The following is an 18991-nucleotide window of genomic DNA, read 5'->3' as shown; positions in this document are numbered from 1 at the left end:
CCAGGAACTAACATTCTGGACTTTGTAACCAACCTACAAAACACCCTCCGAACCTCTTTAGCCCTTGCTAGAGAAAACTTACAGGATGCTCAAAAAGAGCAAAAAGCCTGGTATGATAAACATGCCCGAGAGCGTTCCTTCAAAGTAGGAGACCAGGTCATGGTCTTAAAGGCGCTCCAGGCCCATAAAATGGAAGCATCGTGGGAAGGGCCATTCGTGGTCCAGGAGCGCCTGGGAGCTGTTAATTATCTCATAGCATTCCCCACCTCCAACCGAAAGCCTAAGGTGTATCATATTAATTCTCTAAAGCCCTTTTATTCCAGAGAATTAAAGGTTTGTCAGTTTACAGCCCAGGGAGGAGACGACGCTGAGTGGCCTAAAGGTGTCTATTACGAAGGGAAATGTGCTGGTGGTGTGGAAGAGGTGAACCTCTCCATGACCCTTGGGCGTATGCAGCGACAGCAGATCCAGGAGCTGTGCACTAGCTACGCGCCAACATTCTCAGCCACCCCAGGACTGACTGAACGGGCATACCACTCCATTGACACAGGTAATGCTCACCCAATTAGGGTCCACCCTTACCGGGTGTCTCCTCAAGCTAAAACTGCTATAGAACGGGAGATCCAGGATATGTTACAGATGGGTGTAATCCGCCCCTCTGAAAGTGCATGGGTATCTCCAGTGGTTCTAGTTCCCAAACCAGATGGGGAAATACGTTTTTGCGTGGACTACCGTAAGCTAAATGCTGTAACTCGCCCAGACAACTATCCAATGCCACGCACTGATGAACTATTAGAGAAACTGGGACGGGCCCAGTTCATCTCTACCTTGGACTTAACCAAGGGGTACTGGCAGGTACCGCTAGATGAATCTGCCAAGGAAAGGTCAGCCTTCATCACACATCTCAGGCTGTATGAATTTAATGTACTCCCTTTCGGGCTGCGAAATGCACCCGCCACTTTCCAAAGACTTGTAGATGGTCTCCTAGCGGGATTAGGAGAATATGCAGTCGCCTACCTTGACGATGTGGCCATATTTTCGGATTCCTGGGCAGACCACCTGGAACATCTACAAAAAGTCCTTGAGCGCATAAGGGAGGCAGGACTAACTGTTAAGGCTAAGAAGTGTCAAATAGGCCTAAACAGAGTGACTTACCTTGGACACCAGGTGGGTCAAGGAACTATCAGCCCCCTACAGGCCAAAGTGGATGCTATCCAAAAGTGGCCTGTCCCAAAGTCAAAGAAACAGGTTCAATCCTTCTTAGGCTTGGCTGGTTATTACAGACTATTTGTACCGCACTACAGCCAAATCGCTGCCCCACTGACAGACCTAACCAAAAAGAAACAGCCAAATGCTGTTCAGTGGACCGGAAAGTGTCAGAAGGCCTTTAACAAGCTTAAAGCGACACTCATGTCTGACCCTGTACTAAGGGCCCCAGACTTTGACAAACCGTTCCTAGTAACCACAGATGCATCCGAGCGTGGTGTGGGAGCAGTTTTAATGCAGAAAGGACCTGATCACGAATTCCACCCTGTAGTGTTTCTCAGCAAAAAACTGTCTGAGAGGGAAAGCAACTGGTCAGTCACTGAAAAAGAATGTTATGCCATTGTCTACGCTCTGGAAAAGCTACGCCCATATGTTTGGGGACGGCGTTTCCACCTGCAAACCGACCATGCTGCACTAAAGTGGCTTCACACCGTCAAAGAAACTAACAAAAAACTTCTTGGGTGGAGTTTAGCTCTCCAAGATTTTGATTTCGACATCCAACACATCTCAGGAGCTTCTAACAAAGTGGCTGATGCACTCTCCCGTGAAAGTTTCCCAGAATCAACTGGTTAAAATCGTCCTTGAGATGTGGAAAATATTGTTAGTCTTTATGTACTTGGTAGTATATTTAGAGATGCATGTGTCTTATTAACTCTGTTTTCCTAGAGCTCCAGGAAGAAATCCCAGCCAGTGTTTCACCCTAGCTGAGATTTGGGGGGCGTGTCATAAATATAAAGGGAAGGGTAAACCCCTTTGAAATCCCTCCTGGCCAGGGGAAAGCTCCTCTCACCTGTAAAGGGTTAAGAAGCTAAAGGTAACCTCGCTGGCACCTGACCAAAATGACCAATGAGGAGACAAGATACTTTCAAAAGCTGGGAGGAGGGAGAGAAACAAAGGGTCTGGGTCTGTCTGTAGTCGTCTTGGCCAGGGACAGAACAGGAATGGAGCCTTAGAACTTTTAGTAAGTAATCTAGCTAGGTATGTGTTAGATTATGATTTCTTTAAATGGCTGAGAAAAGAATTGTGCTGAATAGAATAACTATTTCTGTCTGTGTATCTTTTTTGTAACTTAAGGTTTTGCCTAGAGGGGTTCTCTATGTTTTTGAATCTAATTACCCTGTAAGATATCTACCATCCTGATTTTACAGGGGGAATTTCTTTATTTCTATTTACTTCTATTTTTTATTAAAAGTCTTCTTGTAAAACACTGAATGCTTTTTCATTGTTCTCAGATCCAAGGGTTTGGGTTTGTGGTCACCTATGCAAATTGGTGAGGCTTTTTATCCAACATTTCCCAGGAAAAGGGGGGTGCAAGTGTTGGGAGGATTGTTCATTGTTCTTAAGATCCAAGGGTCTGGGTCTGTAGTCACCTAGGCAAATTGGTGAGGCTTTTTACCAAACCTTGTCCAGGAAGTGGGGTGCAAGGTTTTGGGAAGTATTTTGGGGGGAAGGACGCGTCCAAACAGCTCTTCCCCAGTAACCAGTATTAGTTTGGTGGTGGTAGCGGCCAGTCCAAGGATAACGGGGGTAATATTTTGTACCTTGGGGAAGTTTTGACCTAAGCTGGTAAAGATAAGCTTAGGAGGTTTTTCATGCAGGTCCCCACATCTGTACCCTAGAGTTCAGAGTGGGGGAGGAACCTTGACATGGTGGCAGCGAGGTTACCTTTAGCTTCTTAACCCTTTACAGGTGAGAGGAGCTTTCCCCTGGCCAGGAGGTTTTTCAAAGGGGTTTACCCTTCCCTTTATATTTATGACAGTTGCAAACCCCTGATATGAGCTCAGTAACATTCAAGGCTTTAGAACAAATTTTTAAGGAAAAATTAAAAACATGGAGGTAAACAAAATGGGATAAAATACAAAATGGTTTCACCAAAGGTAGGTTGCGTCAGACTAACCGAATATCTTTCCTTGATAATTGACTTTTCAGACAAGGGAAATGTAGTAGATCTAATCTGGATTTAGCAAAGCATTTGATATGATAACATATGGGAAATTTAGTTAGGATGGACAAGATGTGGAGTAATACCAAAATTGTAAGGCAGGTAAGGAATGGCAGAAGGGGAGATAACAATGGGTTGTGCTAAAAGGAAAACAAATCAGTCTGGAGATATTACTAGTGGAGTTCAAGAATCAGACTTGGAACCAATCTTTTTGAATATTTTAAGTAATGACTTTGGTATAAAAAAAGGAGTATGCTAATGAAGTTTACTGATGACAAAAATTTGGGCAGCATCATCACAGAAGGGGTTTGTAATATTAAAAGATCAATAAGATGATCTGGCAGATTGTACTATTAAATTTAATCACATCTCTATTCTAAAGTGCAACGTCATGCATTTAAGGACTAAGGACAAGAATTTCTGCTATAAGCTTGGGGCTTATCAGTTGCAAATATAGGAAGAGTAAAACCTGGGTGTATTAGCTGATCACACAATGACTATGAGTCACCACTGTGATGTGAAAAAGGCAAATGAGATCCTAGGATGTATCAGGCAAAGTATTTTCATTAGAGATAGGGAAGTGTTAATACCATTGTGCAAGGTACTGGTAAAACTGCATATGGAACACTACAATTCTGGTCATTATGTTCAAGAAAGACTAATTCAGAGTGGAACAGCTGAAAAGAATAGCAACTAGAATGAACAGGGACATGGAGAGCCTGTTTTATGTGAAGAGCTTGGACTTGATTAGCCTAGCAAAAAAAAAAAAAAAAGGCTAAGAAGGGAACATGATTGCTTTCCATAAATACAACAGGGAAGGAGAAGAGCTATTTAAACTGAAGGACAATATTGGCACAGACAAATGGGTACAAACCAGCCATGAATAAATTTAGGCTGGAAATTAGAAGGTTCTAACCAACAGCCTCTCAATAGTGCTAGTGGGGGGCAAACACTTGTTTTAAGATGGAGATTAATACGTTTATGAATGGGAATTTGTGATTGGGTTGTCTGTGACAACAGGGAGCTGGACTCAATGACCTAAGAGGAAGACCATCACTACCTTAAAGGTATATTGCCAGTAAAAGTTATTTTTAAAAAAATCCCAAACAAAATGGATTGACAACTTGTATTTTTAATAACTTCAGAATTTAAAAATTTCAGTTTTAATACCGGATTTAAATTCCTAATTGACAGTATGCTACTTTGTGTGATGTGTTAGTAGTTTCTAACCCCAGGACAGATGGTCTTCTCCTAGGGTTGCCAATTTTGGTGGGACATATTCCTGGAGTTTTCATATGACATATAACTCTTTAATTAAAGACTTATCTTTAATTCCTGGAGACTCCAGGGCAATCCAGGAGGGCTGGCAACCCTACTTCCAGAGGAAGACTTCAGCCTTCTCTATGCCCTTAGGCTTTTATATAGACAGTCATATTCATTTATCTCTTCCTTCTGAGAGAGGACAGAGCACTTTGTTTTCTTTCAGAACATCAGGCAGTAAGTTCAATCAAATGTCAGTCAAAGCCCAATTTATTTTAAATTAATCAATGAAAATATTTGTCAGCTAATATACATTCTATGTGTCTCTATGCAAGTTAAAAACAATACTCTTTTTAACAAGTAAAATACAATAGAGGCCAGGATGATACAATTGAGTTTAAGAGAAAATACTATGAGAACCATCTAGCAGCTTTTAGCACATTTTAAAGCTGTCTCTCAAAGGCTCAGTCCCTTTGTCAGATGTAGGATACATCCTCAGATGAGAATTTCCCATCAGTCTGAATTTCCAGGCTCGTTATGCTGTATCTTGACTTAGAAATCAAGTATGAAGGTGTCAGACTGAATGCAGTTAGTTGTTTAGGCTGAGTCCTTGCGAAGCACATTAGTACAGAAAAAATAAATATTTTCCTCTTTCCTTTTCCTGTGAAAACATACACTGACATTTGCATAGAAATCATTCTTTTCCCAATATTCAGGGTCACCTTCCACTTGTCTAATTAAGTCTATTCTGGCTAAAGAATGCTTTTAATAATCAGCCAAATGCTTTTGGGACCTGAGCTCTAATACAATTTAATGACATATATTCACTGGTGGCCCGTCTACACTCTGGGAGACATACAGTTTATGGTTACAGCTTAACAAGGAATGCCAACTTAAAAATATAGTGAGTAAGATTCATTTTATTACACATCTTACACAAATTCTACCATGAGTTACTTATATGCAACCCCACTGAGAAGTAGGGTTGGATGTTGGTAAAAGGGCCAACCCATTGAATCTGGCGTGTAAATAACTAAACCAGTTGGTTTATAATTTACATTGTTGTGACTGCCTATTTAACCATTCTTAATTTCTCATTTATCATGCTTATCCATTCTACTCATAACTATGCACAAAACTGCGCTCTCTTCCTTCTGGGGCAGAGGAGCCAGAAGACCCACAGATCATCAGCTAGGAAAAAGCTAAAGTGGGGAATGCTGCTGCTGTGGTATCAATCTCCACTTCTATAAAGCCCTGTAGTAAACTCTGTGGGGTTAGAGGTCTGTGTTGTAGGAAGGGGCAAGGTTGGTGTGCTCTTCCACATATTGTCTTCCTTTAATTGAAGATTCTTCAATGAATATTGGCCACGTCAGTATTAACCTTTGCACACCCTCTAGATCCTGCAGAGCCCACTCTCAAAGCAATCCCTGTGTAGTCAATAAGAATCCCTGGCAGCAGCATGGATTTATTGGAGACAAGCAGAGATACCCTCTGATCTCCTTCAGCCCTATCTGAGGGAGTGCAGAGGCACAGCTGGGGCCAGTACAAGTAAATCTAGGGCCCCTGGGAATGCCATCTGGCTAGCCACCCTGGTTTCTTTCATGCACCAAACTTCTCCCACACTTCCTATGCCAGTAGGAGCGGTTTTGAGTCCTAGTGGAAAGGATGGGATGGGAGAGGAGTTACTGTGTCCAGACCTGCATAGGAACAGAAACAGAAGTTTCATATATAAAATGAGAAGGAGGAATCCTGAGGTGTGCTATAGTCAGTCCTGCAATAAAAGGCAAAACATCCTGAAGCTATCAGAAAGCTGGCAGCAAAGAATTGTTCCTACACAACATCACTGCTCACTGGAGCATTAGAAGTGAGCACACTAGCTGTTCAACTTCCTCTGTGGGGATGGACCCCACCATCACGAGCCTCCTCCTGCTGCAGTCTTGGAAAACTTGTCTGTAATGGCCCTTGCTTCCATGGATTTGTGGGAGATGGTGGAGGTGAGTGGTGCTCATTCAGTGTGGGGACAGTCCCCCGCCTCTGAGAAAATGATACAGTACCATGTTGTTCCCAATAGAAACTATATTTTAAAAATTAGCTATCAGCTGTGATTAGCTCAATACCAATCAGCATTGTTAAGGAGCAACTTAGTAGAATCCTCCTGATGACTTTATGGCAAGCCATCATATGCAGCTAGTTATGTATCAACAGCCTGTCAGAAAGTGACCCAGCCCTCAGACTCAAGCATTCTCCCATGGTTAAAAGCTTGGTTGGGCTATATGCTATCTGAGCTGTGCAGTCACAGGACTTCTCTGCAGTTTGGTACATACAGGGGCAACTGCAGACCCTAAAACAGTTTCCATAAATATTATTAGCTTTATCAGTTCTTAAGGGTAAACTTCCACTGTTATTGATACAGTATTTAAATAGCAAAAGCTTGCTTAAAAATTCCTGCACCTTATAAATGCAAGTAGCTTCACTGGTGTCTGTGGAACGAATTCAAGGTGATTTGTTTCTCAGTTTATAATATAGAAGCTTGGAGGGCTGACCAGTATTTACTTATACATGTTGGCTACCATGTAACTATAAATTGAGGAAAATCCTGGATCTACTGAAAAGGCCACATAGGAGTTTAGAGCTCTACAAAGTATAGCAATAATGAAGGATTCTGTAACTGATTGAAAAGAGAGCTGAAATTTCAATCTCTGATTGATGTGTCAGTTCCAGATGACAGAGTGCCCTTTCCACAAGGTATTCACATAACAGGTTACACTAAATTCAGGTTTACTGAACAAATAAGAGTAGAGGCCCTCAAGATTAGATTCTAGTCAGATCAAAATATTAATGGGGGAAGGGGGTGGAAATGCACTGAGTGCCAAGGCATGCAGTTTTTAGACTGAAATTATTCAGAATAACCACCTGCTTGATAAGAATGTATGACTGCTGAAGGGTCAATTTCCTTTGTAAATTAAAAGGTACGGTTATTTCTGTCACATTTCACAGATCTATAGGGAAGATCTTTAAAACAAAAGAAAACAGAACAAACAGTTGAAGCTTAACAGTTGACGAGAAATTGAGGGAGGGAGAGAAGGGGGAGAGAGCGAGAAAAAATGGAACACAAGAGCAGAGACCACGGCTTTGTTCATCTACAGCATATTTTTTCCCCTTGGACTGAACATGTAGAAGACACACAAATGGATTTTGAAATATTCTATGCAAATGTATGTTTCCATAAACCTCTATTGAGTTGCTGACTATGATCTAAAGAACTTATTAAGTGGTTCTTTAGAAAGCTGTGTGTATTAACAGAATTTATACAGCAACTTCTAGTAGGATATACAAATCTAGGCATTTCCCTCTATTTACCCCAATCCAATTTTTTTTTAAATCTAAAGATTTACTTTAAGGTGTTGTCATAAATATAAAGGGAAGGGTAAACCCCTTTGAAATCCCTCCTGGCCAGGGGAAAGCTCCTCTCACCTGTAAAGGGTTAAGAAGCTAAAGGTAACCTCGCTGGCACCTGACCAAAATGACCAATGAGGAGACAAGATACTTTCAAAAGCTGGGAGGAGGGAGAGGAACAAAGGGTCTGTCTGTAGTCGTCTTGGCCGGGGACAGAACAGGAATGGAGTCTTAGAACTTTTAGTAAGTAATCTAGCTAGGTATGTGTTAGATTATGATTTCTTTAAATGGCTGAGAAAAGAATTGTGCTGAATAGAATAACTATTTCTGTCTGTGTATCTTTTTTGTAACTTAAGGTTTTGCCTAGAGGGGTTCTCTATGTTTTTGAATCTAATTACCCTGTAAGATATATACCATCCTGATTTTACAGGGGGGATTTCTTTATTTCTATTTACTTCTATTTTTTATTAAAAGTCTTCTTGTAAAACACTGAATGCTTTTTCATTGTTCTCAGATCCAAGGGTTTGGGTTTGTGGTCACCTATGCAAATTGGTGAGGCTTTTTACCAAACCTTGTCCAGGAAGTGGGGTGCAAGGTTTTGGGAAGTATTTTGGGGGGAAGGACGCGTCCAAACAGCTCTTCCCCAGTAACCAGTATTAGTTTGGTGGTGGTAGCGGCCTGTCCAAGGTGTAATATTTTGTACCTTGGGGAAGTTTTGACCTAAGCTGGTAAAGATAAGCTTAGGAGGTTTTTCATGCAGGTCCCCACATCTGTACCCTAGAGTTCAGAGTGGGGGAGGAACCTTGACAGGTGTATTGGCACTTAGGCCACAGAAATGTACTTGTTTGCCTAGTGATAAAATATGGTGCAAGGTCATAGGGAAAAACAAATCATATTTAATAGTTTAATCCCATCTGATTATGCACTGTCAGCACATCATATAGGTCAGGAAATAGCATATGTGAACAAAGCATGTTAGACTCATACTTTAAGGACAGAAGGTACCATTATGATCATCTAGTCTGACCTCCTGCATACGCAGGCCACAGAACCTCACCCACCTACCCACTCCTGTAATAGACCCATAACCTCTGGCTGAATTACTGAAGTCCTCAAATCTTGATTTAAAGACTTCAACTTACAAAGAATCCACGATTTACTCAAATTCAAACCAGCAAGTGACCGGTGCCCCTTACAACCCCCCCCCCGCCCCAAAAGCATTTTTTCCAATCTGACTTGGGGGGAAATTCCTTCCCAACCCCAAATATGGCAATACATTGGATCTTGTGCACATGCTCACAGTCTCCCAGACACACACGTGTGAGAGAATTCAAAATATGACTCCGAGCCCTCCCTATTTAGTGACTCACCTCTGGCCATTGGAAATATTTGCTACTAGCAGTCTCAGATGGGCTACATGCCACTATAAGCGATCTCATCATACCATCCCCTTCATAGACTTATCCAGCTCAGTCTTCAAATCAGTTAGATTTTTTGCCCTCATTGCTCTCCTTGGAAGGCTGTTCCAGAACTTCAGCCCTCTGATGCTTAGAAACTTTTGTCTAATTGCAAGACTAAACATGTTGATGGCCAGTTTCTATCTATTTGTTCTTGTGCCAACAGTTGGCCCTGAAGTTAAAGAACTCCACTCCCTGGTGTTTATCCCTCTGGTTTGTTTATAGAAAGCAATCATATCTCCCCTCATCCTTCTTTTGGTAAAGATAAGCAAGCCAAGCTCCTCCTGTAAGGTAGGTTTTCAATACCTCGGATCATCCTAGTAGACCTCCTTTGTACTGTTCCAGTTTGAATTCATCCTTCTTAAACATGGGAGAGCAGAATTACACTCAGTATTCCAAATGAGGATTCACCAGTGCCTTGTATAATGGTACTAACAATTCCCCATCACTGCTGGAAATACCTATCCTTATGCATCCTAGGACTGCATTAGCCTTTTTCACAGCCATGTCATATTGGCAGCTCATAGTTATCCTGTGATCAACCAATACACTCCTCTGTCGCTTCCAACTGATATGTCCCCAGCTCATAGCAAAAACTACTTGTTAGTCCCCAAGTGCATGACTTTGCACTTCACTCTATTAAATTTCGTCCCATTTCTATTACTTCAGTTTTTAAGGTCATCCAAATCTTGCATGATATTTCAGTCTTCCTACATATTCACAATACCTCCCAACTTCATGTAATTCACAAATTTTATTAGCACACTCCCCAATTTGTGTTCCAAGATCATTACTAATAAAAAAAAGTTAAATAAGATTGGTCCCAAAACCAATCCCTGAGGAGCCCCAATAGTAACCTCCCTCCAGCCTGACAGTTCACCTTTCAGTATGGCCCATTGTAGCTTCCCCTTTAACCGGTTCCTTACCCACCTTTCAATTTTCATGTTAATCTCCATCTTCTTTTAATTTAACTAATAATTTCCCATGTGGAACTCTATCATATATCTTACTGAAATCCAGGTAGCTTAGATCTACTGCATTTCCTTTGTCTTTAAGAAAAAAATGTTCTCAAAGAAAGATCATCTTGATCTGGCACATTCTACCTTTTGTAAACCATGTTGTATTCTATGCCACTACCCCTAAACTCCTCCTAACCTTATTAAAAACTGAGGCAAAGTATTTGTTGATTTGTTGGGCCATGCCAAGATTATCTTCAAAAAAAGTTCTCACTTTTCCCCCTATACTTTCTGACCTCCAGGAGGTAGCTTTGCTTGCTGATCTGTCTCATCTTCTATTCATTGTAGGCCTTTTGTTTTCTCTTAATCACTTGCTTGAGATGCTAGTTCATCCAGTTTGGTCTGCAACCCTTCCCTATGAATTCTTCCCCCTTCCTGGGGATGCAGGGTTCAGATGAATTTACTTTAAATCAAAGTTACAAAAGCTAATTCTCCTCCACATTAAGATCCTTGAGTTCTTCAGTCCAGTCCACTTCCCTAACTAATACTCTTAAAAAAAAGAAAGTTTGCCCTTTTGAAATCAAGGACCCTAGTTGCAGACCTATTTTTGTTTATCCTTCCATTTAGTTTAAGTTGAATAACTCATAATTACTTGATTCAAGGTTGTCTTCTCTGATCAGTTTTTCCTATAAGATCTTTGCTGCTTTCGAATACTAAATCTAAAATGTCATCACCTCTTGTTGGTTGGGTGACTATTTGATAAAGGAATCTGTCAGTTATCACATCCAGGAATATCTGGGCCCTAGGGTGACCAGATATCAAGGGTGAAAAAAAAAATCAGGATGGGAGGTAATAGGCACCTATGTAAGGAAAAAGCCCCAAATATCGGGACTGTCCCTATAAAATTGGGACGTCTGGTCACCCTACTGGCCCCTAGCATTTTTAGTAGCACTTGTCCTCCAATCTATATTTGGGAAATTAGTCTCCCATAATCACACAATTCCAGGTAGTATTTATTTCATTAATAAAAGTATTAGAGAGACTTCTATCCATATCCAAACTGGATCCTGGAGCTTTGTAGCATATCCCAAGCACTCTCAGTGGAGTCTGTTAATTTTCTTCCCCAAGGTGATTATGACTCATAACAGATTCTGTTTTATCCATTTGATTATTTGTAATTTCTTTGTAGTCTACCTCATCATTAATATACAGAACTCGTCCACCACCCTTACTTTTATTTCTTCTTTCCTGAACAGCACATACCCTTAAATACCTGTACTCCAGTCATGACTACTATTCAACCATGTTTCTGTTACCCCCTATAATATCTGGTTTCACTTTCTGCATCAGTAATTCTTGTTCCTCCATTTTGTTACCCAAGCTCCTTGCATTGGTGTACAGTCATCTTAGTTGTTTGGGCTTGGCTTTGCCCAAATTCCTCGCCTGATCAGGTACAGTCCTTCTACTGCCAGTATCGCCAATGTGACTGTTAGTGTCATCGTGCCAATGCCAATATTTCCTCTGGATGTCCAGTATCCTGCCTTCCATTGTTTCTTTCTCCACTGCTATATCCTCTTACTTGCTCAATATTAGAATCAGGCATGAAGATTACATAAGCATCTCCCAAATTCTTACTTTTATGCTCTTTTAATCAGTTGTGCCAACCTCCATCCCAGAAGTCTATTTCCCTTCCCACTGAACTGGAGTCCATCCCAGGAGAACAGTCCTCTGTCTGTGAATGCGTCCCAAGGGTGAACATCTTTAAGCTCCCCCTTTTAGCACCATTGCCAGAGACATCTCTTGATCACCACATCTTGTTAATATTCACAAGAATTTATATTTCAAAGTAATTGTTGATTTCTTTAGTGTTTTTATAGATTTCTGTCTCCATACAAGTTATACACGAAAGAAGAGGTCTACATTACTTTCAAAAATTTTAACAGAGCTGGTAAATAATGAATAAGTTTACATTTATATTTCCATTCAGAAGTATTCCAAAGCCACTTTACAAATGGATTTACAAAAGGAACAATGTAATCCAATGCAGCCCCCTCATGGGAGAAAGACGGTTACTGTTAATAATACACAGCAGGAATAAGCAAAAGTTTAGTTAAGCGAGTGAAGAACAGATTAATCAGCTGAAATCATGGAGGAATTTTTAAAGAAACTAAAATACCCAAACTAGAACTGGATCAGGATACTGAAGTTAATAGTCTGGGTTTACTTCAATGTGTTGTAGCAGAAATATAACAGTCCCACTCTCACACTCCCCTTTTTGTTTTAAAATATACTTTGAATAAATGTAAAGACAAGAAAAGGAACAGAACTCATGTAGAGCTCATGATGAGAATACAAAACTGATCTACTACATATATACTGTAGAAATCATGAAGTAGCAGAGAAAATTTTGAAGAACATGAAGGAAAATTGTTACATTGAGCAAGAAATCACAAAAAGAGTACCCAAGTATTAACAGCTCCTTTGAAGGTGGAGAATCAAACACGTGCCCAGATCTATGGCAGGCCTAGATCCAGTGGGCATAAAGCCAGATATGAGAACAATCATGTCACTGTGGAAACTTTCTCAGCAGCAACAACAACAGGGAGAAAAATCACTCATTGTTGAAATATTTTAACAGGAATCTCAATAAAAATTAAAAAGAAAAGGAGGACTTGTGGCACGTTAGAGACTAAAAAATTTATTTGAGCATAAGCTTTCGTGATGAAGTGAGCTGTAGCTCACAAAAGCTTATGCTCGAATACATTTGTTAGTCTCTAAGGTGCCACAAGTCCTCCTTTTCCTTTTGCGAATACAGACTAACACGGCTGCTACTCTGAAACCAATTAAAATTAAGTTTCTTGTAATAAATCTCAGCTGAAAACTTCAAAACTCGGTCTCCGATGAAGGAAACTATAGAAAAATCATTCCCACCAGGGCTTTCACTGCTTCATCTGCACTGCTGAGAGCCATGGTGTAGACAAAGCACTGGAAATAGAACCCACAGGTGGTAATAGCTGCAATGATGATTAGTACCCTAGAATTCCTTAGAGCACACATGGCCTTATACCGCTTTCAATTCTGCCCTTCCTGAGAGAGGAAAATATTCCTATTCCCTCCTCCCCTTATCCTTCCCAGTCCTTACTAGCCAATTGATTATATTTTATGTGTCATCTGAGATTTAGCCAATCAGCAAATCAAATCAAATCTGCCTATGTTTTTGCAGGTCCAGATAGTTAAAGGAATACTGATGAGCCCCCACCCCCTCACAAATAAATTATACAAATTCTTCATCCTGATACAACTAGAATCTTATGGCTACCAGCTTCTCTCAGAAATTGGAACACGTGTAAAATTTTAACTAGGGGAGCGACTGACTAGTAATAGCTCATAGAAACAAGGAATGTAATTAGATGCAAGGAATTTAGCATGCTGGTCTGAGCAACCTTCCTACTCCTAAACAAATTAATACAGCCCCAAAACAACTCCTTAAGAATAGAACAAAAATAAGAAATTTAAGTAGCTCCTAAATGTTTTAATCATTTTTCTTTTTAAAATCCACGCCCTCCCCCCCCATCTGTTTTGTTCTCAATAAACTGGTAGAAAGAAGCTTCTCTGTCTGTAGGCTAAAGACAAAGTAAGATAGATGTGTTCCCGACATGGATACCAAGGGAGTGGTTTCCCTAGCAACAATAATCATGTGAAAGCCCTCTGAATATCCTGCTACTCCTATGACTTTTTCCAATTTAGATACATGGATAGTTGAACTGGATACTACATATCCAAATTAAATCAATTGCAGCAGGCTGGACTGAACATAAATAGATCAATGGCATTGGTGAAGAAGCACTTTCTTTTATTTGCTCTTTATGTGAACTGAAGTCATGTTTTTCAAGGGTTTAACATTTCAGAGTGACTGGTGTTTTTATTTTTACTGCTTTTTTTTTTAAATTAGTTTCATTTGAATGTTTCTAAAATCGGCAAAGGTGGTACTTTACATTTTCTCACCAGTAGTTCAGCCCAGAGTTCTAAGAAATACACAAGAACATGGAAGTCTTCTTTTAATAAGACCTATATACAGTGTGAGTGAATAATTAAAATTTTTTACTATTTTTTCTGGCATTAGGTGGAGTCCACTAACATGAAGATGGTTTATATTGGCTCAGTGGTTTTTGAATATATTCTTGCTATCCTATATGCAAAAATCCCTATGAAATTCACAATGTCACATTAATATAGTACAAGCTTTTGCAATGTACTTGTAATAAAAATTGTGGTCACTCTAGAATAAGTTGTCTCAACTCTGAAATGGAGTATCTTTCAAAAAATTAAATTTATCTTGAAATCTGTGCACATCTATTTTGGGGACGGTTTATGATATAAGCAATGTATTACAGATAAATATATTAACAGCTGTTGCCACATTTTGAAAAAAAATATTTTAGAAGCAGTTTCTGCATCTCTTTCATATTTTTGGTACTTGTTTTCCTTTTTTAAAAAAAGCCCAGACATTTTAATGAAAACAAACAATATTTGTTTCTTTAGGAAGTCTTTTCCCCACTGATTATTTTTATCCGGATATTGAAGTCTTGGGCCAGATGCTGTACATCAATGTAGCTCCATTGAAGTAAGTGAAGCTCCATCAATTATTTACACCAGCTGAAGACCTGGCCCCTCAAGTTTCTGACAGCACAATCATTTCCAGAACAAATATAGCCCATGTAACAAGTGAGATGATTCTTTGACAGGGTTACTGGCCTAGTGCATGGGCAGTGGGGAAGGGGAGAAGACTAGACAAGATATATCTTGATTTTAGTAAGGCTTTTGACACACTCCCAAATGACATTTTCATAAGGAAACTGGGGAAATGTGGTCCATGTTAAATTACTATAAAGTGGGTGCACAACTGGTTAAAAGACTGGACTCAAAGAGCAGTTATCAATGGTTAGTTGACAAAACTAGGAGGTCATAGTTAGTGGGGTCCCACTTATGGCAGCACAGTCCTGTCCGAGGTCCTGCAGTTCCCTCAGCCAGCCACACAACATTTGTGCTCTTCCAGCTCTAGCAAAGAACTGAACTCAGTCTGGCCCTGCAGCTCTTATTATACTAGCCTGCTGGGCCCTGATTGGCTCTCCCCCTCACAGCCACTCTAGGCAGTTTGGAGGACCCTCTCTACTGCCCTTTTCTGGGGCAGGGTGTTGTAGGGCCATGTGGCCTCTAGCATGGGGTCTCAGAGGGTCAGGTATATCCCATCACAATCACCTTGAATCATTGAGATTGATGGGTTATTAGACATATCACTACTATAACTTATTCAGTTTCCACCAGCCAGATGGCAAACATTAAATGTGTTTTTATAAACATTTTATATCTTTTTAATACAGGAGAGAGACCCCATTTATGTCCACCCCCTTCCTTGAGTTAGTGGAATTAAACATGATTTTATCTATATTAATGTCTAAACAAAATGTAGTTATGCTTCCTTGGTTTCCTTCCCTGTTTTTCACTGGGTCTTTACCATGGACCAGGGCAGTGAGCCAGATGTGCTGAGGTACTGATTAAGTCAGTAGTAGATCTAGTTAAAAATTGTTTTTTGGGGGAAAAAATTGGACCCTATTTTTGATCAAAACATTTCCTAATTCAGCATTTTTGACCAGCTCTAATCCATGGTCATGAGTCACGTTTCCTGTGCCCTGAAGAAGCACTTTTGAGCAAGTCATTCAGAGGACCATGCCTCTCCTTCCCTGAGCAGTTCGGCACCACTGTTAAATCTTTTATTCAGAAACAAAGAGAGAGGACTTCACCTTGATGCATGTCAAAACCACAGTACTGACTGGCTTGTGGGAAGTCACAATATTACTGAGGGGGTTTTTCACTTCACACTTCTAGGTAATATAGGGTATAATTAGGATAAAATTTAAAATGCAATTCTGATTTTCAAGGCTTTTGTTTGTGATAAAAGTCTAACTGAACTACAGCAGGAAAAGGAAAAAGGTCCCCTTTGGAGTGGAGGAGGGCCTTGGATGTCCATCAGTCCTCTGAGAGCCAAACCCACCCCAACTTATAAGGCACTGTCACAGACATCAGTCATCCAGCTCAGGAAAAACTGCACTCTTTTGGAACTCAAAGCCGTGTCTTTACTAGCCAGAGGAGTTATTGCTGAGCAGTGCTTGGTGATCTCTCTTAAGGAGTGATACCATTACCTCTGCGGTGCTTCCATCTCCTGGAACTGGCAGTGAGAAACTAAGATGGGGAAAATGTACACGGCTATCCCAACTTGGCAGTGACTAGCTTTACCACTGGTCAGACCCAGAGAAAGATTTTACTTACATGCATTTTTTCATTTTGTAGGGCAAAGTGGATCAAAATGAACAAAATTTCAATCACAAGTGGCCTTCTTTAGCTTCTGGTTTTAGTTAGACTATCTTTATTTGGGAAGTGATAGCTGTTTATTGAAATAAATATTAGTCATAAATTCTCTATTCCTTACCTTCTACTGAATTTGGCTCTTCGGCAATAAACATTTTGAGGGAAAATAAAAATATAATACTAAGTTGTGCACCACATTACGAACAAGATGTGTTTATGCTTCTTTACTAAACTGAATCTATTAACTTGTCAGGAATATTATAGCTTTGGGTTTATTATTGCAATTCTGAAACAATACATTTGTAAACTGTCACTACAGAAATGCAACCTTTTGATTCTAAAAAGAAAATACAAAATCAAAGCAGTTCAAGAGTGTCTTCTTTAGCACCAATGGTAAAATGTTTGAAAAAACTGATGAAGTCATTCTAGATAGATCACTAGAATTGAACAAACATGATTAAAAATTCTGAGCACAACTTCACCAAATACGTTTTTTAAATTCTCTTTCATGGGTTTTGGACATTCATATTTTCTAATTGGGAATTTTTCCAGGGTTCAAACATGTTTTTGCAGATTGGATTGTAAAGAGCCAACAAGCAGACATTTTTTGTGGTTTTGAGGTTGTAGATGTTCAATATTTCTTAGGGAAGTGCCATGGCAGCCATAGCTGACAAGACACTTCTGAATCAACAGCTACATGGAGCAGAGGGGGCACAGGATGGCAGCAGTGCCTTTCTTTCCTTCATCTTTCTTTGCTAGGAGGACAGGTGATGGACTGAATGCCAGCATTATCACATAACTTTGGTCTCCTCTAATTCAGCATGAGTTCACACTAGAGAACTATTAGCAGGCCCTGAACCAAAGGGAGATCTTTGTACTCCTCAAACACAGGCCATCCTCCCATGTTGCAGCCAGAGGCCAATGTCCTGCAGCTGGGATACCAGTTGCTGGAGTGCTGATGAGGCAGAAGAAGTCAATGCAGGGACCTCTTTTTCAGCATAAATTATTAGTGGTCACCTGTTTTGGCCTTACTATTACTTACTATTCTCCAGCTCTGAGTACCCTTCCTCTCTACAGACAGCTGATGCGCCACAGGGTCTGAGAGGGAAGTCATAAAGGTATATTATTTCAAGCTGGAATTATGGGAAGCCTGCATGATGCTGAGGACACAACACTGACTATTGTTGGTTTGCCACAATATGTCAGCAGAGGGACTGTATGGAGAATCTGTGGGGGTGAATTTGCTGCTTTACTCCTTCCTACTCAGGAGTGTGAAATGTGGCCAGGAGGAGGAGTCTATTGAAGTTTGCTGTCTGGGAGGAGTATGATGCTGAAGGCAGTTGAGAGTGTGTATTGGGACTCAGCAGATATCAGGGCCCAAAGGTCTTTAATAGATGAAGTGTCTACAATGATTGATTGAGCCAGGGTACTAGCTGCCATACCAGGAACTGTCAAGACAAAATTGGTACCACAGCATACTGGAGACCTCACAAAAGGCTTACAGTTCCATTGTTATGGTGTGACAACCAAGATCCCACAGCGCACTCAAAATATTTTCCGTTGCTCTGACATGTGCACTATGACACCAGGGAATAAAATAAAAGTCTCAAACTGTAGGTGTTAACTTAACCAAAATATAGCTAAATACCATGTTGTGATCCTGTCTCCACTTATGCAAACCACATATACATCTAATGATGGGGAAACCTCGGAAGGTTCACACTGGTTTTTCTGAGTTGTCAAAACCCAGAGGACATTACTAGGCCATGAACTCCTCTCTGCCAGAGAATCCTTTTCCACCTATATCTGGTGTGTTTGCAAGAAAGGACTGGTAGTGTGCTCCTTGCTATCAATTCTTTCATGGATGGACTGCTTTCCTCTCCAGAGTCTCTTTCAGGGGCTCTGACCAGCCAGGATCGCAATCTATTAACATTCTGGGTGGACTTTCAAGTCTGCTTGATTGTGAATCTGTGTAAATAATAAGCAACCTTCCCCACCCACACCTTTGCACCACAAAATTCACACTCCAGCAGGAGACATCAGCAAACTGTTTCCGACCACAAGCCTTTTTTTTTTAAATTGGCTCAGAGAGCACACACATAATACAGCCACCTCTGAGAAAATGGCTTCTGCCAACCTTCTTGAGTGCATGAGACTTAGACTTAGCCCATTGGAAAAGAAAAATACATTTGAAAGAACAAATCCAACCAAGCTGGCTTAAAATTTTAAAATGTAATGTAACCATTATTTTTTCATATTTTTGTACTCATTCTAATAGCTAAAATGTTTGCATAAATTTTCAAAGAATTTCAAAGTTTCAGAGCACCATCAAGTTACAAAATCATGCT

This window comes from Lepidochelys olivacea (genome assembly GCF_965140295.1).
Source record: "Lepidochelys olivacea isolate rLepOli2 genome assembly, chromosome: 7".
In the NCBI taxonomy this organism is placed as follows: Eukaryota; Metazoa; Chordata; order Testudines; family Cheloniidae; genus Lepidochelys; species Lepidochelys olivacea.
Note: the sequence above shows the minus strand (reverse complement) of the source record.